Genomic DNA, 19435 nt, shown 5'->3' with positions numbered 1-19435 from the left:
AAGACCCTATGAGGTCAGTGTTACTGTTTCCATTTTACTGATGGAAACCCACAGTACAGGGAAGTGGAATAACTTGCCCAAATTTACCCAGAGAGAAAGAGGTAGGGCCAGGCTTTGAGGCCAGGTCCATCTGACCCCTAATCAGTACTTTTTCTGACATGCTGGTGGGAGGAAAGTTGTGGACACCCTATGGACCACCCTGCACATGTGCACCGCCAGATGAGATGGATATATATGGATCAGTGATGTATCAGGCATCTTTCACTAAAATGAATCACTAATACCAAATGGAAACAAAAATTGGGGCATCTATTCATCCATCCAAACAAATTTTCGAGTGCATGTTGAGCCCGAGGCACTATCTTAGGTGCTGGGGATCCAGCAGTGGACAAGCCCGGCAAGATCCCTGCTTTTGAGGAGTTGGTCAGCCATGAGTCAGCTTTCGGTCTGGTGACACACAGGTCTTGCTCTGAGGTTATGATGTTGAGAAAACTGGGTGGCGACTGTGTGCTCTCCCGCAGGTACCAGGCCTTGCCCAGGTCTGGCAGTTTCCTCCTCTAGGGTTGTCAGAACTCCCTTTCTCTCCCGTCTTTCAGAAGAAGCTGGGTCACCAGTTGTCAACTTTGATACTGCTGCCCAATAGGAGAAGTGGCCCTGGACAAGGGCCTCAGATTGTTCCTGCTTCCAGGGCTAGCCGATTGGAGACCAGCATGTATGTGGTTTCCTCAAATCGTGGTTTCCTGTTTGGGTTTGTGGTTTAAATCCCTATGTTTGGGAGTTATCTCGGCTACAGATCAACCACTCACACAGGTAATTCTGTTCTACACCCTTTGGACAGCTTTTGATGTTTGAAGGGAGGTGTATGATTTATTATGATTTCATTCTTCTTTGGAGTGAGGAGAGGCACAGCTAGTTGCTGGGGAAATTTTTGTTTTTCTTCTTCAAGGGCAAGGTCGGACCATTCTGGAGTGCTTTACTGCAGCCACATTGAAGTTGCTAATGAGATATTTCCTGAAGCCTATATTTTGGCTCAGACAATAGAACTCTTGTGGTAGGTAGAAGGGATCAATCATTTTGATCTATGCAATGTTGATTTCCTTAGGCTAGCTGGGATCATTTCCCCTGTTGTGACGGTGGGAGAAACATCTTGCAAAGCCTAGAAACCTACAGAGGAAAGTCCCTCAGGAAGCTTGATTGTTGAATGAGTCTGACCACAGCTTCATCCGACTGTGATTGGTTCTCAGTGATCAGAAGATTTGGGCTTTCCATGGCTGCCTGCTCTTCCCCTCTTGCCATTTGTAAAGAGAGGTGAGTATTGATTCTACTTGAAAAGTATGCCCAGAAGATGGCATTCATTCCAGTGGAATGATGAGAGTGGCACTTTGGCACTAGCAAACATCAGGCTAGGAGTCTAGCAATGAAAGAGAGGAGAGAGCCCTGCAGAGCTGGTGAGGCCTGAGCTTGGAGAGCCCTCAGCCCGGCAGGGAGGGGCTGCAGAGCAGGTGTGGTCCCAGCTAACCTGGCTTCCTCCTCAGGCTGCCTTCCTTGCCCTTCTATCAAGGACATGGACTAAATCCTCTTTGATAGACCCCCTCCCCCTGTCCCAATGGGGTCCTGTTTCAGTAATCCTGGCAAATGGAGTGGTTTCCCCAAGGTGGAGTCACACACACAAGGGGGAGCAGTGCTTTTGTCCTCCGGAGGTCTTGACCATTTCATTGCCTTTGACGGCATCCTCCCCTTCTCCTCTGAAATCCCTGCCCACGACCAGCTGCCTGTAGTTCTGCTGCCAAGCAAAACTCTATATGTCTTGAAAGATGTTTTCCATTAGTAGTTTATTTCCCTAGTGTATATGAATCAAAGACCTCAGAAGGGATGATTAGAGCTTCAGAACTGCCTCAGATAATCAGAGAGACCAATAGCTGCAAGATCTTGGAGATCTCGTGTTGCATAAACTGCTGTCATTTAGGTGAACATAGTAACAGCACGACAACATACCCCTCAAAGAGCTGTTGAGTTTAAGACAGGAACATAAAATGTTTAGCCTTGAGCCCGGACTTGTCATGGTCTCTCTGCTTATTCCATGTGTGATGGATTGTGCTTAGTCGCTCAATCATGTCCAGCTCTTTGCGACACCCTGGACTGTAGTCCTCCAGGCTCCTCTGTCCATGGGGATTCTCAAGGCAAGAATACTGGAGTGGGTTGCCATGCCCTCCTTCAGGTGTGTGATGGATTAGAAGAACAATATTCAAGAAAAGCCTGCTCCCTGCCCAACCCTGAACTTGGTTTTGGAGATACATTGATAAGCATCCCTGCTCACGGTGTCTCTGTTCTCCTGGAATTTTGAGTTGAGAAGGAAGGAAAATCAGAGCAGAATAAAGCCAATGGATAAGAACGTCTGTCGCATCAACTCCGCATGCTCCAGATGCCCCAGATGCCCCACTTTGTGGAGAGTTCTGTTTCCACCATCTCAATCCTTCCCTCAGTGGAAGATGTTCCAGAGCCTCTTTTCCTCCCTGTAACTTATCTCCCAAGAGTTTCATGTTTCCAACTTTCTAGTAAACATTTCCTTGGCTTTAACACCATGACCTTAAACCCACTGTGTCTAGAAGCAAGTTTATCCTCCTCTTCTCCCTATCCTGACCTTCCCTCTGAATAGCACTGAGGTTTCCTTGTTCAGCTGTTTAGCTGGGCTCTCTGGGTCATCTGTAGTGCTGTTCTTTTCCCTCCTCTTCCCCCCTGTCCTGACACACCTTCTGGAGGCACTGATGTTCTCTCGGTAGCTGATCAGCTGGGGCTTGACTATCAGGGTCCTCCTTAGTCTTGCCTATGTCTTGGCCCCTCTGTCCTCTTTATCCCTAAACCTTGCAGGATTCCAACCCATCCTCCCAACTTTCCTGTAAGCTACGGTGATCTCTCTGCCTCTAATCCCTCATGCATAACCCCCTCTGGTAGATTAATTTCCCCCAAACATGACTTCATAATATGATTTGACAGTTCCCATTTATCGAGCACCCATTTTATGCCAGGTGCTATGCTAAGCATTCAGATGCTTATATCTTTCCTTTTTTCCTTGGCTTTTTGCTTCTCTTCTTTTCACAGCTATTTGTAAGGCCTCCCCAGACAGGCATTTTGCTTTTTTGCATTTCTTTTCCATGGGGATGGTCTTGATCCCTGTCTCCTGTACAATGTCACGAACCTCAGTCCATAGTTCATCAGGCACTCTATCTATCAGATCTAGGCCCTTAAATCTATTTCTCACTTCCACTGTATAATCATAAGGGATTTGATTTAGGTCATACCTGAAAGGTCTAGCGGTTTTCCCTACTTTCTTCAATTTAAGTCTGAATTTGGTAATAAGGAGTTCATGATCTGAGCCACAGTCAGCTCCCGGTCTTGTTTTTGTTGACTGTATAGAGCTTCTCCATCTTTGGCTGCAGAGAATATAATCAATCTGATTTCGGTGTTGACCATCTGGTGATGTCCATGTGTAGAGTCTTCTCTTGTGTTGTTGGAAGAGGGTGTTTGCTATGACCAGTGCATTTTCTTGGCAAAGCTCTATTAGTCTTTGCCCTGCTTCATTCCATATTCCAAGGCCAAATTTACCTGTTACTCCAGGTGTTTCTTGACTTCCTACTTTTGCATTCCAGTCCCCTATAATGAAAAGGACATCTTTTTTGGGTGTTAGTTCTAAAAGATCTTGTAGGTCTTCATAGAACCGTTCAACTTCAGCTTCTTCAGTGTTACTGGTTGGGGCATAGACTTGGATTACTGTAATATTGAATGGTTTGCCTTGGAAACAAACAGAGATCATTCTGTCATTTTTGAGATTGCACCCAAGTACTGCATTTCAGACTCTTCTGTTGACCATGATGGCTACTCCATTTCCTCTAAGGGATTCTTGCCCACAGTAGTAGATATAATGGTCATCTGAGTTAAATTCACCCATTCCAGTCCATTGTAGTTCACTGATTCCTAGAATGTCGACGTTCACTCTTGCCATCTCCTGTTTGACCACTTCCAATTTGCCTTGATTCATGGACCTGACATTCCAGGTTCCTATGCAATATTGCTCTTTACAGCATTGGACCTTGCTTCTATCACCAGTCACATCCACAGCTGGGTATTGTTTTTGCTTTGGCTCCATCCCTTCATTCTTTTTGGAGTTATTTCTCCACTGACCTCCAGTAGCATATTGGGCACCTACTGACCTGGGGAGTTCCTCTTTCAGTATCCTATCATTTCGCCTTTTCATACTGTTCATGGAGTTTCAAGGCAAGAATACTGAAGTGGCTTGCCATTCCCTTCTCCAGCGGACCACAATCTGTCAGACCTCTCCACCATGACCCGCCTGTCATGGGTTGCCCCACGGGCATGGCTTAGTTTCATTGAGTTAGACAAGGCTGTGGTCCTAGTGTGATTAGATTGACTAGATTTCTGTGAGTGTGGTTTCAGTGTCTCTGCCCTTTGATGCCCTCTTTCAACACCTACCATCTTACTTGAATTTCTCTTACCTTGGGTGTGGGGTATCTCTTCACGGCTACTCCAGCAAAGCACAGCTGCTGCTTCTTACCTTGGATGAGGGGTATCTCCTCCCACTGCCCTTCCTGACCTTCAATGTGGGATGGCTCCTCTAGGCCCTCCTGTGCCCGCACAGCCACCACTCCTTGGACGTGGGGTTGCCCCTGCCGGCCACCGCCCCTAGCCTTGGGCATGGGGTTGCTGCTCCCAGTCGCAGCCCTGGCCTTGGGCGTGGGGTTGCAAGAAAGCTTTCTTCAGTGATCAATGCAAAGAAATAGAGGAAAACAACACAATGGGAAAGACTAGAGATCTCTTCAAGAAAATGAGAGATACCAAGGGAACATTTCATGCAAAGATGGGCTCGATAAAGGACAGAAATGGTAGGGACCTAGCAGAAGCAGAAGATATTAAGAAGAGATGGCAAGAATACACAGAAGAACTGTACAAAAAGGATCTTCACGATCTGGATAATCACGATGGTGTGATCTCTTATCTAGAGCCAGACATCCTGGAATGTGAAGTCAAGTGGGCCTTAGAAAGAATCACTACGAACAAAGCTAGTGGAGGTGATGGAATTCCAGTTGAGCTATTTCAAATCCTGAAAGAAGATGCTGTGAAAGTGCTGCACTCAATATGCCAGCAAGTTTGGAAAACTCAGCAGTGGCCACAGGACTGGAAAAGGTCAGTTTTCATTCCAATCCCAAAGAAAGGCAATGCCAAAGAATGCTCAAACTACCACACAATTGCACTCACCTCACACGCTACTAAAGTAATGCTCAAAATTCTCCAAGCCAGGCTTCAGCAATACGTGAACTGTGAACTTTCTGATGTTCAAGCTGGTTCTAGAAAAGGCAGAGGAACCAGAGATCAATTTGCCAACATCTGCTGGATCATGGAAAAAGCAAGAGAGTTCCAGAAAAACATCTATTTCTGCTTTATTGACTATTCCAAAGCCTTTGACTGTGTGGATCACAATAAACTGTGGAAAATTCTGAAAGAGATGGGAATACCAGACCACCTAACCTGCCTCTTGAGAAATCTGTATGCAGGTCAGGAAGCAACAGTTAGAACTGGACATGGAACCACAGACTGGTTCCAAATAGGAAAAGGAGTACGTCAAGGCTGTATATTGTCACCCTGCTTATTTAACTTCTATGCAGAGTACATCATGAGAAACGCTGGACTGGAAGAAACACAACCTGGAATCAAGATTGCCGGGAGAAATCTCAATGACCTCAGATATGCAGATGACACCACCCTTATGGCAGAAAGTGAAGAGGAGCTAAAAAGCCTCTTGATGAAAGTGAAAGAAGAGAGTGAAAAGCTTAAAGCTCAACATTCAGAAAACGAAGATCATGGCATCTGGTCCCATCACTTCATGGGAAATCGATGGGGAAACAGTGGAAACAGTGTCAGACTTTATTTTTGTGGGCTCCTAAATCACTGCAGATGGTGACTGCAGCCATGAAATTAAAAGATGCTTACTCCTTGGAAGAAAAATTATGACCAACCTAGATAGCATATTCAAAAGCAGAGTCATTACTTTGCCGACTAAGGTCCGTCTAGTCAAGGCTATGGTTTTTCCTGTGGTCATGTATGGATGTGAGAGTTGGACTGTGAAGAAGGCTGAGAGCCAAAGAATTGATGCTTTTGAACTGTGGTGTTGGAGAAGACTCTTGAGAGTCCCTTGGACTGCAAGGAGATCCAACCAGTCCATTCTAAAGGAGATCGGCCCTGGGATTTCTTTGGAGGGAATGATGCTGAAGCTGAAAGTCCAGTACTTTGGCCACCTCACGCTAAGAGTTGACTCATTGGAGAAGACCTTGATGCTGGGAGGGATTGGGGGCAGGAGGAGAAGGGGACAACCGAAGATGAGATGACTGGATGGTATCACGGACTCGATGGACGTGAGTTTGAGTGAACTCCAGGAGTTGGTGATGAACAGGGAGGCCTGGCGTGCTGCGATTCATGGGGTCGCAAAGAGTCGGACATGACTGAGCGACTGAACTGAACTGAACTGATGCTAAGCATTTTATGGTCATTGTCTTTTAAAATCCTTCACCAACTCTTTGAAGTCTATATAATTATGTTCATTTAAATAGCGGAAGCTTGTGGGAAGTGAGCGGTCTAAGATCTTATCATTAAGTGAAGAGATATGAATGCATTCTTTTCTCTGATCCCAAAGGCCATGTTATACTAAATGGCTGTGGATTTTTGTTTTTAATGTCTGTTGTCAGCTAAAAAAATTATTTGGTGGTTCCCAATTGCCTAACATGTAGGGTTCAAATAGCTAGCCAGTTTCTCTTGTTGCCTATTCTTTGTCACCGTTTTTCTAGCATGAACTTGTTGCATGGACCCGGGCCGGGTCCTGAATTCCCCTTCATTGCTTGGTTCATTCCAGACTTTCTATTTTTGATCACAATGAGAGCTATCTGAAAAGTCAAGAGACTGATAAAGGAACCTAATCTAAACACTGTTTAGAGAACAGGAAAAATTACTCAACTCTACTTGAACTAGAACAAGAAAAGATCATACGTAAGTTTAGTGAAAATGACGAATGTTATGAAATAAATTTGAATCCCATGCTGTTAAGTCATCGCAACATAAGGTCAGTCTTTCTTCTGATGTTCATGAGTTCATGAGGTAAGGTGCTTGATGTGTTCCACGAATGAGTGAAGGAATTTCAGAGTGGCGAATGAGAAAGCAAAAAGACAAGACAAGAGAGATGTATTTGGGGAGAATGAATGATGTAGGCATGTTTTATTTACAATGGTGAGGGCCTTACAGTTTAAGCAAAGATTAAGAAGCAAAAATGCAGAATTTGTATGCTATATTAATTGTAAAAATTTAACAAGCTTGAACTTGTACTGCACAAAAAGTATATTGTAATACATTTGTGCTATTTGTAAGATGAAACAGACTTCATAAAAAATATTACTCTGTATGCCCAAATACAACATGATGTAGTCATTTAGAATGACAAGCAAATAAATCTAACCATATTCAGTTATTTTTCTTGGGTTCTGCCTTCCTAGAATGTAAGTGATGGGTGAAAATGAAACAGATGGTTTTATTAAACAAGAGAATTAGTGTGATTATGCTTTGAGCATCACAATTATGCACCAGAAGATAAAGAAAAACAAAGTCATCCAGTATTCTGAAAATGGAACTTGTTGCCTTGGATTGCATTTGAGGTGTGAGTATGATTTGTGGATCAGCTCATAGTTCTGAAGCAGAATTACAGATGATACATTCTGAAGAACTCAGTTTGATGACTCCAAAAAAAAAAAAAGGCTCTATTGATGACAAAGACAGTGATGTTGAAGATGAGCATGAAGATTTTGATTAAGTTATTACAATATACATGAGAATTGGAGATTTTTATTGATATTTTGTCAGCGATTGTAAGCTTCTCCCTATATATGGACTTGCTTTATCGCTGGTCATATATGACACTCACTGAGCTCCCTGGAAAGCATGTTTTTTGGTTATTGGCACAAGTTAAAAGTTGCAAGATGAGTGCCATCCTTTAATCCTGATAGTACTGGTCTGTGATAAAAACCACAATTGAAATTAAGGTAAAAAAGTCTTTCAGGAATCTTGAGACCTGCCATTCACGTTGGGACCTTGATGTGATTTTTCTGAGAGAAGAAGAACCATAGGAGAGGCTTAGGTGAGGAGATCATAGGGAATTTCAAGTATTTAAAGTTTTAGGTCATTCTTTTCCTCCCAGGCCTAAAATAATCTAAGAAACTCTCCTTCTCGTATTATATGTCTAGAAACCCAGCTCCTTAGTCCTGCCTCCTTCCATCCCAGCCTTTCTCAACCGGGAGCCTCATCTGTGCCGCTAACACAGAAAATGATTTGAGCAACCAACCATTTTTTCATTTCTTCCAAGGGTGGTTTGTAACTAGTACAATTCTGGATGCATAAGAGAGAGATAAGAGAATACCATAGGACCTCTATTCTATCTCTTGGGGTGTCTTTCTTTCCTGGGATTCCTAGGTATGAAGACTCATGTTCCCATGAGATGAGAGAAACTCTTGTTGCACACTTACTAGGGGCTAGGACTGTGCGGGACGTTTGCTTACTTCTCATTTACTCTTTCTAACAAGGCCGTGGCCTGTGTACCATTATTTGCATTTTATGGCTAAGGATATTGGAGCTCAGAGAAGCTAATTACTTGGTCATGAAGATGGTTATTTAGAAAACTAAAATTTGATCCCAGGTCATCTGAACTTCGAAGACCTTGCTTTTAATGCCTGCTCTCCATTGCATGTAGCTTGGCATCAATTAGATTTCATCCCTTTGGTTGATGAAAAATTTCATAAGACTAAGGTTTATAAGAATCATGAGGAAACCTCTCAGTCTGTTGTTTGGACATTGTTTCCTTTCTTGTAAGTCTTACATGAGTCCATTCTTACCTGAGTCTGTCTAGATGTTTCCTGAAAATTGGACTTAAATTGATAAGGTACCTACCATGAACTTGGTGCTGTTCTGGGTAGCAGTATAAGAAGAGAATTAGAAACTTACCCAAAAATTCCTCCTGGGGATAAGTAGCACCTGGGGTTGTGAGTGAGCCCTCCCTAAGGGGTCTGTTTGCTGTTGTTCAGTTGCTAATTTGTGTCTGACTCTTTGTGACCCAATGGACTGCAGCACACCGGGCTCCTCTGTCCTCCACTGTCTCCAGGAGTTTGCTCAGATTCATGTCTTTTGAGTTGGTGATGCTATCTAACCATCTCATCTTCTGCTGCCCCCTTCTCCTTTTGCCTGAAATCTTTCCCAGCATCAGGGTTTTTTTTCCAGTGATTTGACTCTTCACTTCAAGGTTAAGGGGTCTAGTTAGAGATAAGGAAAAAGAAGGAGCTGAAAGAGTCAGAGTAACAAGCCAGCAGGAATTTGGGTATAGAGGGCGAGGAGAGAAGTGAGGCATGAGGGTTGATGCTGGCAGGGAAGTAGCGGCTGAGGAACGTTTGAAGCCCAGGGTTGTCTACCATGGCATTCAGTATGCTTGGCTATTGTCATGCAGCACCATCCTCACTCCTGTCATCTCTGTAAGCCTCTCGCAGAGTCCACTGCGCGTGTCAAGGTCCTGTGAGCTCATGCACAGCAAGTGAGGAAATGAATCAATTCCAGACCTGCGTCGACTGTTAAGGAAGCGAGGGAGTGCCTCCAATAAGCAGGACAAGGTGTAAACGAACTGATTCTGATGGTAGGAGCTGGGGCTCAGAGGGTTCAGGAAAATGTCAGTTCCCTGGGAATTGTCAGAAAACTCGAGGAGGTGCCCCAGCTTTCCTCAAGATGAGTGATGGGGATTCAAGACAGTCTAATCCAGGTCTTAAGAGGCATAGCGTCTGTAGCTCTGAATATATTTGCCTTACTCAGTGAACAATGAGGTATAGTCTCTGTCCTCAAGAAACTTGCAGTCTGGGCAGAAAGGCAGTTATTAGTACATAGAGGTTGTTTGCAAATCGAATCATGTCTCAAGCTTCAGGGGAAGGTTGGAATACTGAGTTCTATGAGTTCAAAGGAAGAGTGCAAGGATAGGTTGTGCCAGGGCCAAGCATGGCTTCTTGGAGGCGATGACAAGAGGCTTATAGTAGGATTAGAAATTGTCCAGGTGAAAAAGAGTGGAGAGAACTTCCTGGGTAGACAGTCTGAGAATTTTACTGCTGTTGCTACTACCACAACCACTAGTTAACATTTGTTGAGTATCTACTATATGTACCAAATATTCTTAGCAATTTAGACCTACCTAAATGTGAGCCTCACAACTCTTATGAGATACATACTGTCATTGTCAGTATTTTACACATGAAGGAGCTGTATATTGAGTATAAGGATATCGCGTATAAGGATAAATGCTGGAAGTGGTTAGAGATGAAGCTAGGATTGGTAGTTAAAGGCCTGGTCATGGGATGCTGTTGCTCTCTTCTGGGGGAAGGAGTTCCTGGAATTTCCATTCATCTGTCTTTGCTACCAAGGAATCTCTTTCCAGTTGAAATGGACCAATATTTGCATGTTAGCTGGTGTTGCATCAGCTGTGTATTGCCACAAAAATATGTGACAACCAACCACAAAATATTTATTTAGCTCAGGAGTCAGTGCGATTCAGATGATCTGGGTTGGACTTGACCCTGGCTGGGTTTGCTCAGGCGTTTGTGGACAGCGGTGAGTCAGTTCCGTAGCTCTGCTGGTCTTGGGGGCGCATGCTCACATGTCTGGGAGTAGGCTGACTGCTGGTTGATCTGGGCTGGCATGCCTCTGCTCTGCTCCACATGACTCATCCTCCAGCAGCCGTCTAGTTCAGGCCAGGTCACATGGCAGGGGCAGAAATAGAAGAATCAAGTTGAAATGCTCAAACCCTTTTTCAGCTCTCTGGTTGCTTCCTGCTTGCTAACATCTCATTAGCCAAAGCACGTCAGTGGGCCAGCCCAGATTCAAGGAGTGGAGAAATAAACCAAGAAGCTCATGACAAAGGGCGTGATACATGAGCATGAAAAATTGGATCGTTAATCCAATCAGCCTACCATCTGTACTCACCTGCTCTCAGCCTGTTGCTGCCAGCCATTTATAGGATCACTTGGGGGAGTTGCTTGAGGCCTGTGCTTGTTAAAACTGGGAAGGAGAAAAAGAGAGGGTAGAAGCAAAACAGGACAGCAATCATTTTGGAATGGGTCCATCAGCAGATGAATGGATAAGAAAGCTGTGGTACATATACACAATGGAGTATTACTCAGCCATTAAAAAGAATTCATTTGAATCAGTTCTGATGAGATGGATGAAACTGGAGCCGATTATACAGAGTGAAGTAAACCAGAAAGAAAAACACCAATACAGTATACTAACACATATATATGGAATTTAGGAAGATGGCAATGACGACCCTGTATGCAAGACAGGGAAAGAGACACAGATGTGTACAACGGACTTTTGGACTCAGAGGGAGAGGGAGAGGGTGGGATGATTTGGGAGAATGACATTCTAACATGTATACTATCATGTGAATTGAATCGCCAGTCTATGTCTGACGCAGGATGCAGCATGCTTGGGGCTGGTGCATGGGGATGACCCAGAAAGATGTTATGGGGAGGGAGGTGGGAGGGGGGTTCATGTTTGGGAATGCATGTAAGAATTAAAGATTTTAAAATTTAAAAAATAAAAAGTAAAAAAAAAAAAAGAAAAAGAGACATAGAAAAATGTTGTAATTCTACACTGTTTCTTTTAAAAAAAAAAACTTATTTTAGAAATTTTAGAATAACTTTGGATTTACAGAAAAATTACAAAGTACAAAGAGTTCCCATATACCTATAACCAATTTTCCCCTTACTAACATCTTATATTAGTATGGTACATTTGCCATAATTAATGAACCATTATTGGTGTAAGATTATTAACAAAATTTCATATTTTATTCATATTTCCTCAGTTTTTACCTAATGCTTTTTTTCTTTCTGTTCCAGGATCTTATCCAGGGTATTACATTACATTTTAGTCATCATATCTCCTCAGACTCCTCTTGGCTGTGACCTCTTTGCAGACTTTTCTTGTTTTTGATAACGCTGGCAGTTTTGAGGTGAAATGGTCAGGTGTTTTATAGAATACCCTTCATTGGACTTTGATATTTTTCTAATGATTAGACTAGAGTTACAGGTTTTGAGGAGGAAAACCACAGAGATAGTGTCATTTTCACCACATCATATCAAGGGTTCATGCTTTCAACATAACTTATCACTGTTGATGTTAACCTACATTGAGTTTGAAAAATGACTCATATGTAGTAATTTATTTTTAATTACATAAACTAAAGAAGAACAAACTTGCAAATGTTTTTCCTGATTCCAAGAGAACTTGGGCCGTTTAAATTACCATTTGGATTAAATATGATGAGATGGATGAGATTATAAGCATGGTGTGTGAGTGCATGCGTGCTAAGTTGCTTCAGTTGTGTCCAGCTCTTTGCGACTTTATGAACTGTAGCCTGCTAGGCTCCTCTGTCCATGAGATTCTCCAGGCAAGAATACTGGAGTGGGTTGCCGTGCTCTTCTCCAGGGAATCTTTCTGACCCAGGGATTGAACCCAGGTCTACACTGTAGGCAGATTCTTTACCATCTGAGCCACCAGGGAAGCCCTATAAGCATATTAAATAAGTTTAATTTTGCATGACAAACACAAGGTGAGTAAATACAATTCCCCAAAGCAAACAAACAAAGAAAACATCTTAATGTCAAGGTAACAATTATATCACCATGAACCTTTGTTGTTGAAGGAGTATCTCATATATGAGATATATTAAATATGCAAATATATATATTTGAGGATATCTCATATTTCCTGGAAATAAGCTCCTTTTCATGATTATTGGATATATAATAGCTTTAATTTTCAGTAAGATCTTTCTTCCTCTTGACTATTTCTCTCCACCTTCCCCCATCCGGGTTTCTTCTAGTCTTTGGAAAAATGATATTGTCCACCCCAGAGTGTTTCATTCTCAAAAGAAGTCCTGGGAAGAATTTCAGGATTCTTCATTTCCTACCATAAAAGCGTGAGACCTCTGGTTTCAATGACTATTCAACCAAAGTGGAAACACGATATTGGGATACATAATTCTCTGTTTCCATAGTTTAGGGGCACAAACAAGAAGAAGCAGGTAGAGGGAGCATTCACTTATTCAAGTAACACTTATTTAACACCTGTTATGTGCCTGACTCTTCCCCGAGGATGGTGAGACTGTCACTGCCTTGAAGGAGTTCAGTTGTTATGTAGAAACGATGACAAACCGGTATGGACGGTGTGATAGGAAAGAAGTCCCATGTGTGTGGCTGTGGGCATGGCTCAGGGAAGATTTCTCAGAGTGCTGGACCTGCAGGATATCTGAAGGAGAAGTAGGATTAGGGGAAAGAGGCATTTATGTGCGTGCATATGAGCACACACGTACATGTGTTCGTGTGTGCATGTAAACAAAGACTGTTTTGGTGGAGGGAAAATCGTATCTATGAAACCTAGAGATGAGCATGGTTGTGGCATGCCCAGAGAAGGTCAAGAATGATTTAATCTGAGAGTTTGGTTTAGGAGGGTTTCGTGAATGCAGAACTGTCAACCTGGTCTTACATGATGGGTGGGAGTCAGCCAGCCAAACAAGGGGGTGGGAGGCCAGGACTCTGTGAACAGGGACCACAGCTTCAGCAAAGGCCCAGAGACATGAAATGCCTGGTGCCTTCAGGTGAACTACAGCCAGCTCAGCCAGACCAGAAGATAGGTTGGAGAGAGGAGGGTACAGAGAGAGGCGAGGTGGGAGGGTGACAAGAGTCTCAGGTCCACCACTCAGTAGCCTTGAGATCTTGGATGAATTATTTGAGATCTCTGAGACTCAGTTTTTTTTTCTGCCTTAAAATAGGGACAACAGACAACAGCAGTTATGGACCCTGCTCCATAGCATCGTTGTGAGCCAAATGAGATCAGCAGGCAGACAATCTAGCTCGTTGTTTGGCAGCTAGAGAGAGCTCAGAAAGAGGCAGATTTGATTGTTCATTACCTTTAAATTGTTACTGCACTGATCAGTAGCCACTGTTTGCTGCAGGGAGTGGGGGTTTCCTGAACTTCCCTGGGAGAAAGCCTTGGCTAGGCAGGGGGCCTAGAATGATCCTGGTAGTCAAGGGCTAGGCATAGAGGTGAAGGGAGATTATTCTCTAGGTTTTGGTCACAGGGTCAGACATGTGTCCTTGAAGGTACTCTCGTTTCTTGTTCCAATTTTCATCCCCTTTCCTCAAGTATTTTTTTCCCCTAAAATAAAAGTGTGCATACTGGAAATGATGGTGGTAAGAAGGAGCATTAGGCTATATATTTTTTTCATTTATTAAAGTACTGCTCTGCTAAAAATTCTACTTGTGGTTTTCAGCTTTTCAGTTAATTGGCTGACTCTGGGTATGTAGAATGTTTAACAAGACAGAAACATTTGTGTCTTTAACTGGGAAAGAATCTGGAGAGAGAACCTGCTTGCAATGGACTGAATGTTTGTGTCCCTCCAAAATCCTTATGTTGAAATCTTAACCCCCAATGTGTCAGCATTAGGAGCTGGGGCATTTGGGAGGTGATTAGGTCATGACTGTGGAAGGACCCTTATAACAGGACCCTGGAGAGCTGGTGCCCTCTTTCTGCCATGGGTGATCCAGTCCCTAAGTCGTGTCCAACTCTTGCGACCTGATGGACTGTAGCCTGCCAGGCTTCTCTGTCCCTGGGATTCTCCAGGCAAGAATACTGGAGTGGGTGGCCATTTCCTTCTCCATCTGCCATGGGAAGATGCAGTAATTCTGAAACCCAGAAGAGGATTGTCTTCAAAAGGCTACTGCTGGCACCCTGACCCTGGACTTCCAGCTGTCAAAATGTGAGAAATAAGTAACTGCTGGTTGTAAGTTATTCTGTCTGTGCTAGTTTGCAGATGGACTAAGACACTGCCTCTCCATGGCCAGTGCCCACTGGGAGTCAGACCACTGAGGCCCCCATGGCTCTCCTCTGAAGGTGTTTGGGGCCATCAGCTCAAGGCCTTAGGGATAGACCACTGGGTATGGAGTTAGTAATAATCTCCTACACACAAACATGAATAGGATAGCAGAAACTCACGGAAACGTCATTACTTCTCTCTATAAATTAAGAAAAGTGCCTAACCGGCTTTTGACCAAATTAGCTTTTCTGGCTATTTCTTTACGTCACCATGTACTCTTGGATATTTATCAGAAAAAAAGAAAACAAAACTAATCTGAACAGATGTTTGTGCCCACCTTGTTCACTGCAGCATGCTTTACAGTGGCGAAGATACAGAAATGATCTAAGTATCCGTTAATGGATGAATGGATGCAGAAAGTGTGATATATAAAGAACCAAGTTAGTAAAAAAGAAAAACTGAGAGTAGGCTGAGAAAAACCCACCTGAATAATTGTTTTATCTTAGTTTTTTAGAATACTTTAGAAAGAATTGTCTTGATACATTTTCACTCTTTATGTTAATAATATCTTAGTAAAGATTGAATTATAAACTTTATTAAAAAAATCATTTCAAAAGTAACTGTTTATTGTAAATATTTCAGAATTTACCAGTAAGGTACAAAGTACAGCCTCCTACAATTTTGCCATAATTTTATAATATTTTGATATATACCTTTATAGTTTATCAAATATGTACGTGATTCTAAATATTGTATGTTCTATAACCTTTCTTTAATCACTTTCTATATCATGAACATCTTTCTTGCTATTGAATATTTTTGTTATAATAGCTACATGATACTCTTCTATGAATCACACTTTGCTTAATGGTTTGCCTTGAAGCAGACTGTTTAGATGGCTTGTTTTTTTCTTTGTTATTATGACTAGTATCATAATGAGCATTCTTACAGTTAAATATTTGTGCAAATTTATGTTTTACTTTCTTGCTTTAGGATACATTCTCAGAAATAAAATTCTGGAGTCAAAGAGTATGTTTTTAAGATATTGCCTCTTTGCAGTTGAGGATGTTATATATATCATTGAAGTGAACCCCTAGCACTGGTTCAGTTCAGTTCAGTTCAGTTTAGTCGCTCAGTCATGTCCGACTCTTTGCGACCCCATGAATCGCAGCATGCCAGGCCTCCCTGTCCATCACCAACTCGCGGAGTTTACTCAGACTCACGTCCATCGAGTCCGTGATGCCATCCAGCCATCTCATCCTCTGTCGTCCCCTTCTCCTCCTGCCCCCAATCCCTCCCAGCATCAGAGTCTTTTCCAATGAGTCAATTCTTCGCATGAGGTGGACAAAGTACTGGAGTTTCAGCTTTAGCATCATTCCTTCCAAAGAAATCCCAGGGCTGATCTCCTTCAGAATGGACTGGTTGGATCTCCTTGCAGTCCAAGGGACTCTCAAGAGTCTTCTCCAACACCACAGTTCAAAAGCATCAATTCTTCAGGGCTCAGCCCTCTTCACAGTCCAACTCTCACATCCATACATGACCACTGGAAAAACCATAGCCTTGACTAGATGGACCTTAGTCTGCAAAGTAATGTCTCTGCTTTTGAATATACTATCTAGGTTGGTCATAACTTTTCTTCCAAGGAGTAAGCGTCTTTTAATTTCATGGCTGCAGTCACCATCTGCAGTGATTTTGGAGCCCCCCAAAATAAAGTCTGACCCTGTTTCCACTGTTTCCCATCGATTTCCCATGAAGTGATGGGATCAGATGCCATGATCTTCATTTTCTGAATGTTGAGCTTTAAGCCAACTTTTTGACTCTCCTCTTTCACTTTCATCAAGAGGCTTTTTAGTTCCTCTTCACTTTCTGCCATAAGGGTGGTGTCATCTGCATATCTGAAGTTATTGATATTTCTCCTGGCAATCTTGATTCCAGCTTGTGTTTCTTCCAGCCCAGCGTTTCTCATGATGTACTCTGCATAGAAGTTAAATAAGCAGGGTGACAATATACAGCTTTGACGTACTCCTTTTCCTATTTGGAACCAGTCTGTTGTTCCATGTCCAGTTCTAACTGTTGCTTCCTGACCTGCATACAGATTTCTCAAGAGGCAGGTTAGGTGGTCTGGTATTCCCATCTCTTTCAGAATTTTCCACAGTTTATTGTGATCCACACAGTCAAAGGCTTTGGCATAGTCAATAAAGCAGAAATAGATGTTTTTCTGGAACTCTCTTGCTTTTTCGATGATCCAGCGAATGTTGGCAATTTGATCTCCGGTTCCTCTGCCTTTTCTAGAACCAGCTTGAACATCAGTAAGTTCACGGTTCACGTATTGTTGAAGCCTGGCTTGGAGAATGCCATTAGTTTTAATACTTGGCAATTAACAAGTAGAGAATGATGCCTTATTTGAAGATGCATTTCTTTGATGATTGATGAGGTTCAGCATCCTATTTGTTAAATTATCATTTATTTTTCTTCTTTCATGAATTACCTACCTATAATGACCTTCATATATTTTCCAACTTCTGGGTTCATCTCTTTTTTTTCCCTAGTAGCAATGATAATACTAATATTTTATTGAGGTCCACTGTTTTCTAAATGTGTTGCTTCAATTATCTCATCTAATTCACATGGTTACTCTGTGAGGACATAAGGGACATTTTTCCTCCTGACATTGAATGTGTGATGTTTTTTCCAAGATCCCATTTCTATCTGTGACACCAACTAGGCATCAGTTCTGACACTCACTACCCATAGTTAGCATCAGTCACGGGTTTAAGGGTTCAGTCTTACAAGACTGCCTTCAGTGCAGATGCTAATTGCAAGTATCAGGTGACTGAGAGACTGGCTGTAAATTGGGGTTCCCACAACCCCATTCTCAGGTTTGATGGATCACCAAAATGGCTCACAGCCCAGAATAGCACTGTACTTACTATTCCAGGTCTGTTGTGAAAGATGTAAGTGAACAGCCAGATGAAGAGGTCTAAAGAGTGAAGTCCAGAAGAGTCTTGAGTGCAGGAGCCTCTGTTCCCATGAACAGACCTCATGTTTACCAACTCTGAATCTCTCGAAACTTTGTAGTTTGGGAGTTTTTATGGAGAATTCATTCATTAATCGTTGAGCATGTTATATTAAATCACTGGCCACTGGTGATTAACTCAGTCTCCATCCTCATTCTGCATAGGGACTGGGGGACAGGACTGCAAGTTACAAATCTCTAATCAAGTGTTGGTCTTTCTAGTGACCACCCCCGTCCTCTCTGAGGGGCCCACCGAGAGCCACTTGTTAGAACAAGTCATGCTTCTCTCACCCTTATCACTCAGGGCTTAAGGGGCTCTGTACCAGGACCTGGGGACAAAGATCAGATATTTTACTTGTTGTACTCTAAGAGGTATTATCTTCATTTTGCAGAGAAAGAAACTGAGGCAAAGAGAGAACATGGCCTAAGTCTTGCATTTGGCAAGAGGGAGTCTTGGAGCTGATTTGATTTGTCTGTCTGTAAAGCCCATTTCTGAACAAAAGGCTGCATGGCATTATTAATATTTATTAGTTCATGAAATAAATATAGTAGCCTATTCTGTGATAGATGTTGCAAATGCGTTTTCTTTCTGGAATATAATTTGTCTTTCATTTTTTGACTATGGAAGTTTAAATTTTTGCATTATTATTTTATTATTTGAAAAGCTCATCTAGGGACTTCTCTGGTATGCAGTGGTTAAGAAAACATCTTCCAGTGCAGGGGATGTGGGCTCAATCCCTGATCCGAAAAGATTCCACGTGCTGTGGAGCAACTAAGCCTGTGTGGTATAATTGCGGAAGTCCACACACCCTAGAGCCCAGGCTCTGAACCCAGAGAAACCACTGCAGAGAGGAGCCCAGGCACCGCAACTTCAGAGTGGCCCCCACTCGCTGCAGCTAGAGAGAAGCCTGCGCAGCAACAGAGACCCAGCACAGACAAAAATGAAATAAATACATAAAACGTTAAACATTAATTAAAAACATTATCTTAAAAAAAAAGAGAACAGCTAATCTCCAGGCATAAAAACAGCATAGTGACAAGTTAGTCACCTTCCCACTCTTGGTTCCCAGGCTTCAGGTTTCCACTCCAAGAGTTAAAAAAAAAAAATTATAGCTGAATCCATTCTTTTTTTTTTTTTGTACTGTGACTTCTACCTTAAGTGCTATGTAGAAAGCGTATCACGACTACAAGATGTTACGACTATTGATTTGTGTTTTCCTTACAACTTTTATAGTTTTTTAAGATCTAAAATTTTTAATCCATGGAATTTATCTTTACTTTATGGCATAAAATTTTTTCTCTGTAGTTCACCTGCATTTGAATTTTAAATTTCAAGGGAAGACAGGGCATATTTCATGTCCAATTTCAGAATCCAAGGACATGAATTATGCAATAATAAAAAGAGAAAATTCCCCATCTGGAGGGAATACTGAGGATGACACAAGAAGAACGGCTTCTGT

The 19435-nt window shown here is 42.4% G+C and overlaps 1 long non-coding RNA gene across 1 annotated transcript in view; it reads left to right on the top strand.

Annotated features, from left to right (window-relative positions):
• Positions 1–560: 560 nt before the first annotated feature.
• Positions 561–19435, top strand: part of LOC121818582 (uncharacterized) — a 51716-nt gene continuing 32841 nt past the window's right edge. The window contains exon 1 of the long non-coding RNA XR_009599509.1: positions 561–1308. This is a non-coding gene — a long non-coding RNA (uncharacterized LOC121818582). The remainder of the gene's footprint in view (positions 1309–19435) is intronic.

This window comes from Ovis aries, chromosome 2 (genome assembly GCF_016772045.2).
Source record: "Ovis aries strain OAR_USU_Benz2616 breed Rambouillet chromosome 2, ARS-UI_Ramb_v3.0, whole genome shotgun sequence".
NCBI lineage: Eukaryota > Metazoa > Chordata > Mammalia > Artiodactyla > Bovidae > Ovis > Ovis aries.
The sequence above is the reverse complement of the archived record's forward strand: the minus strand, read 5'-3'. Positions and strand labels throughout refer to the sequence as shown.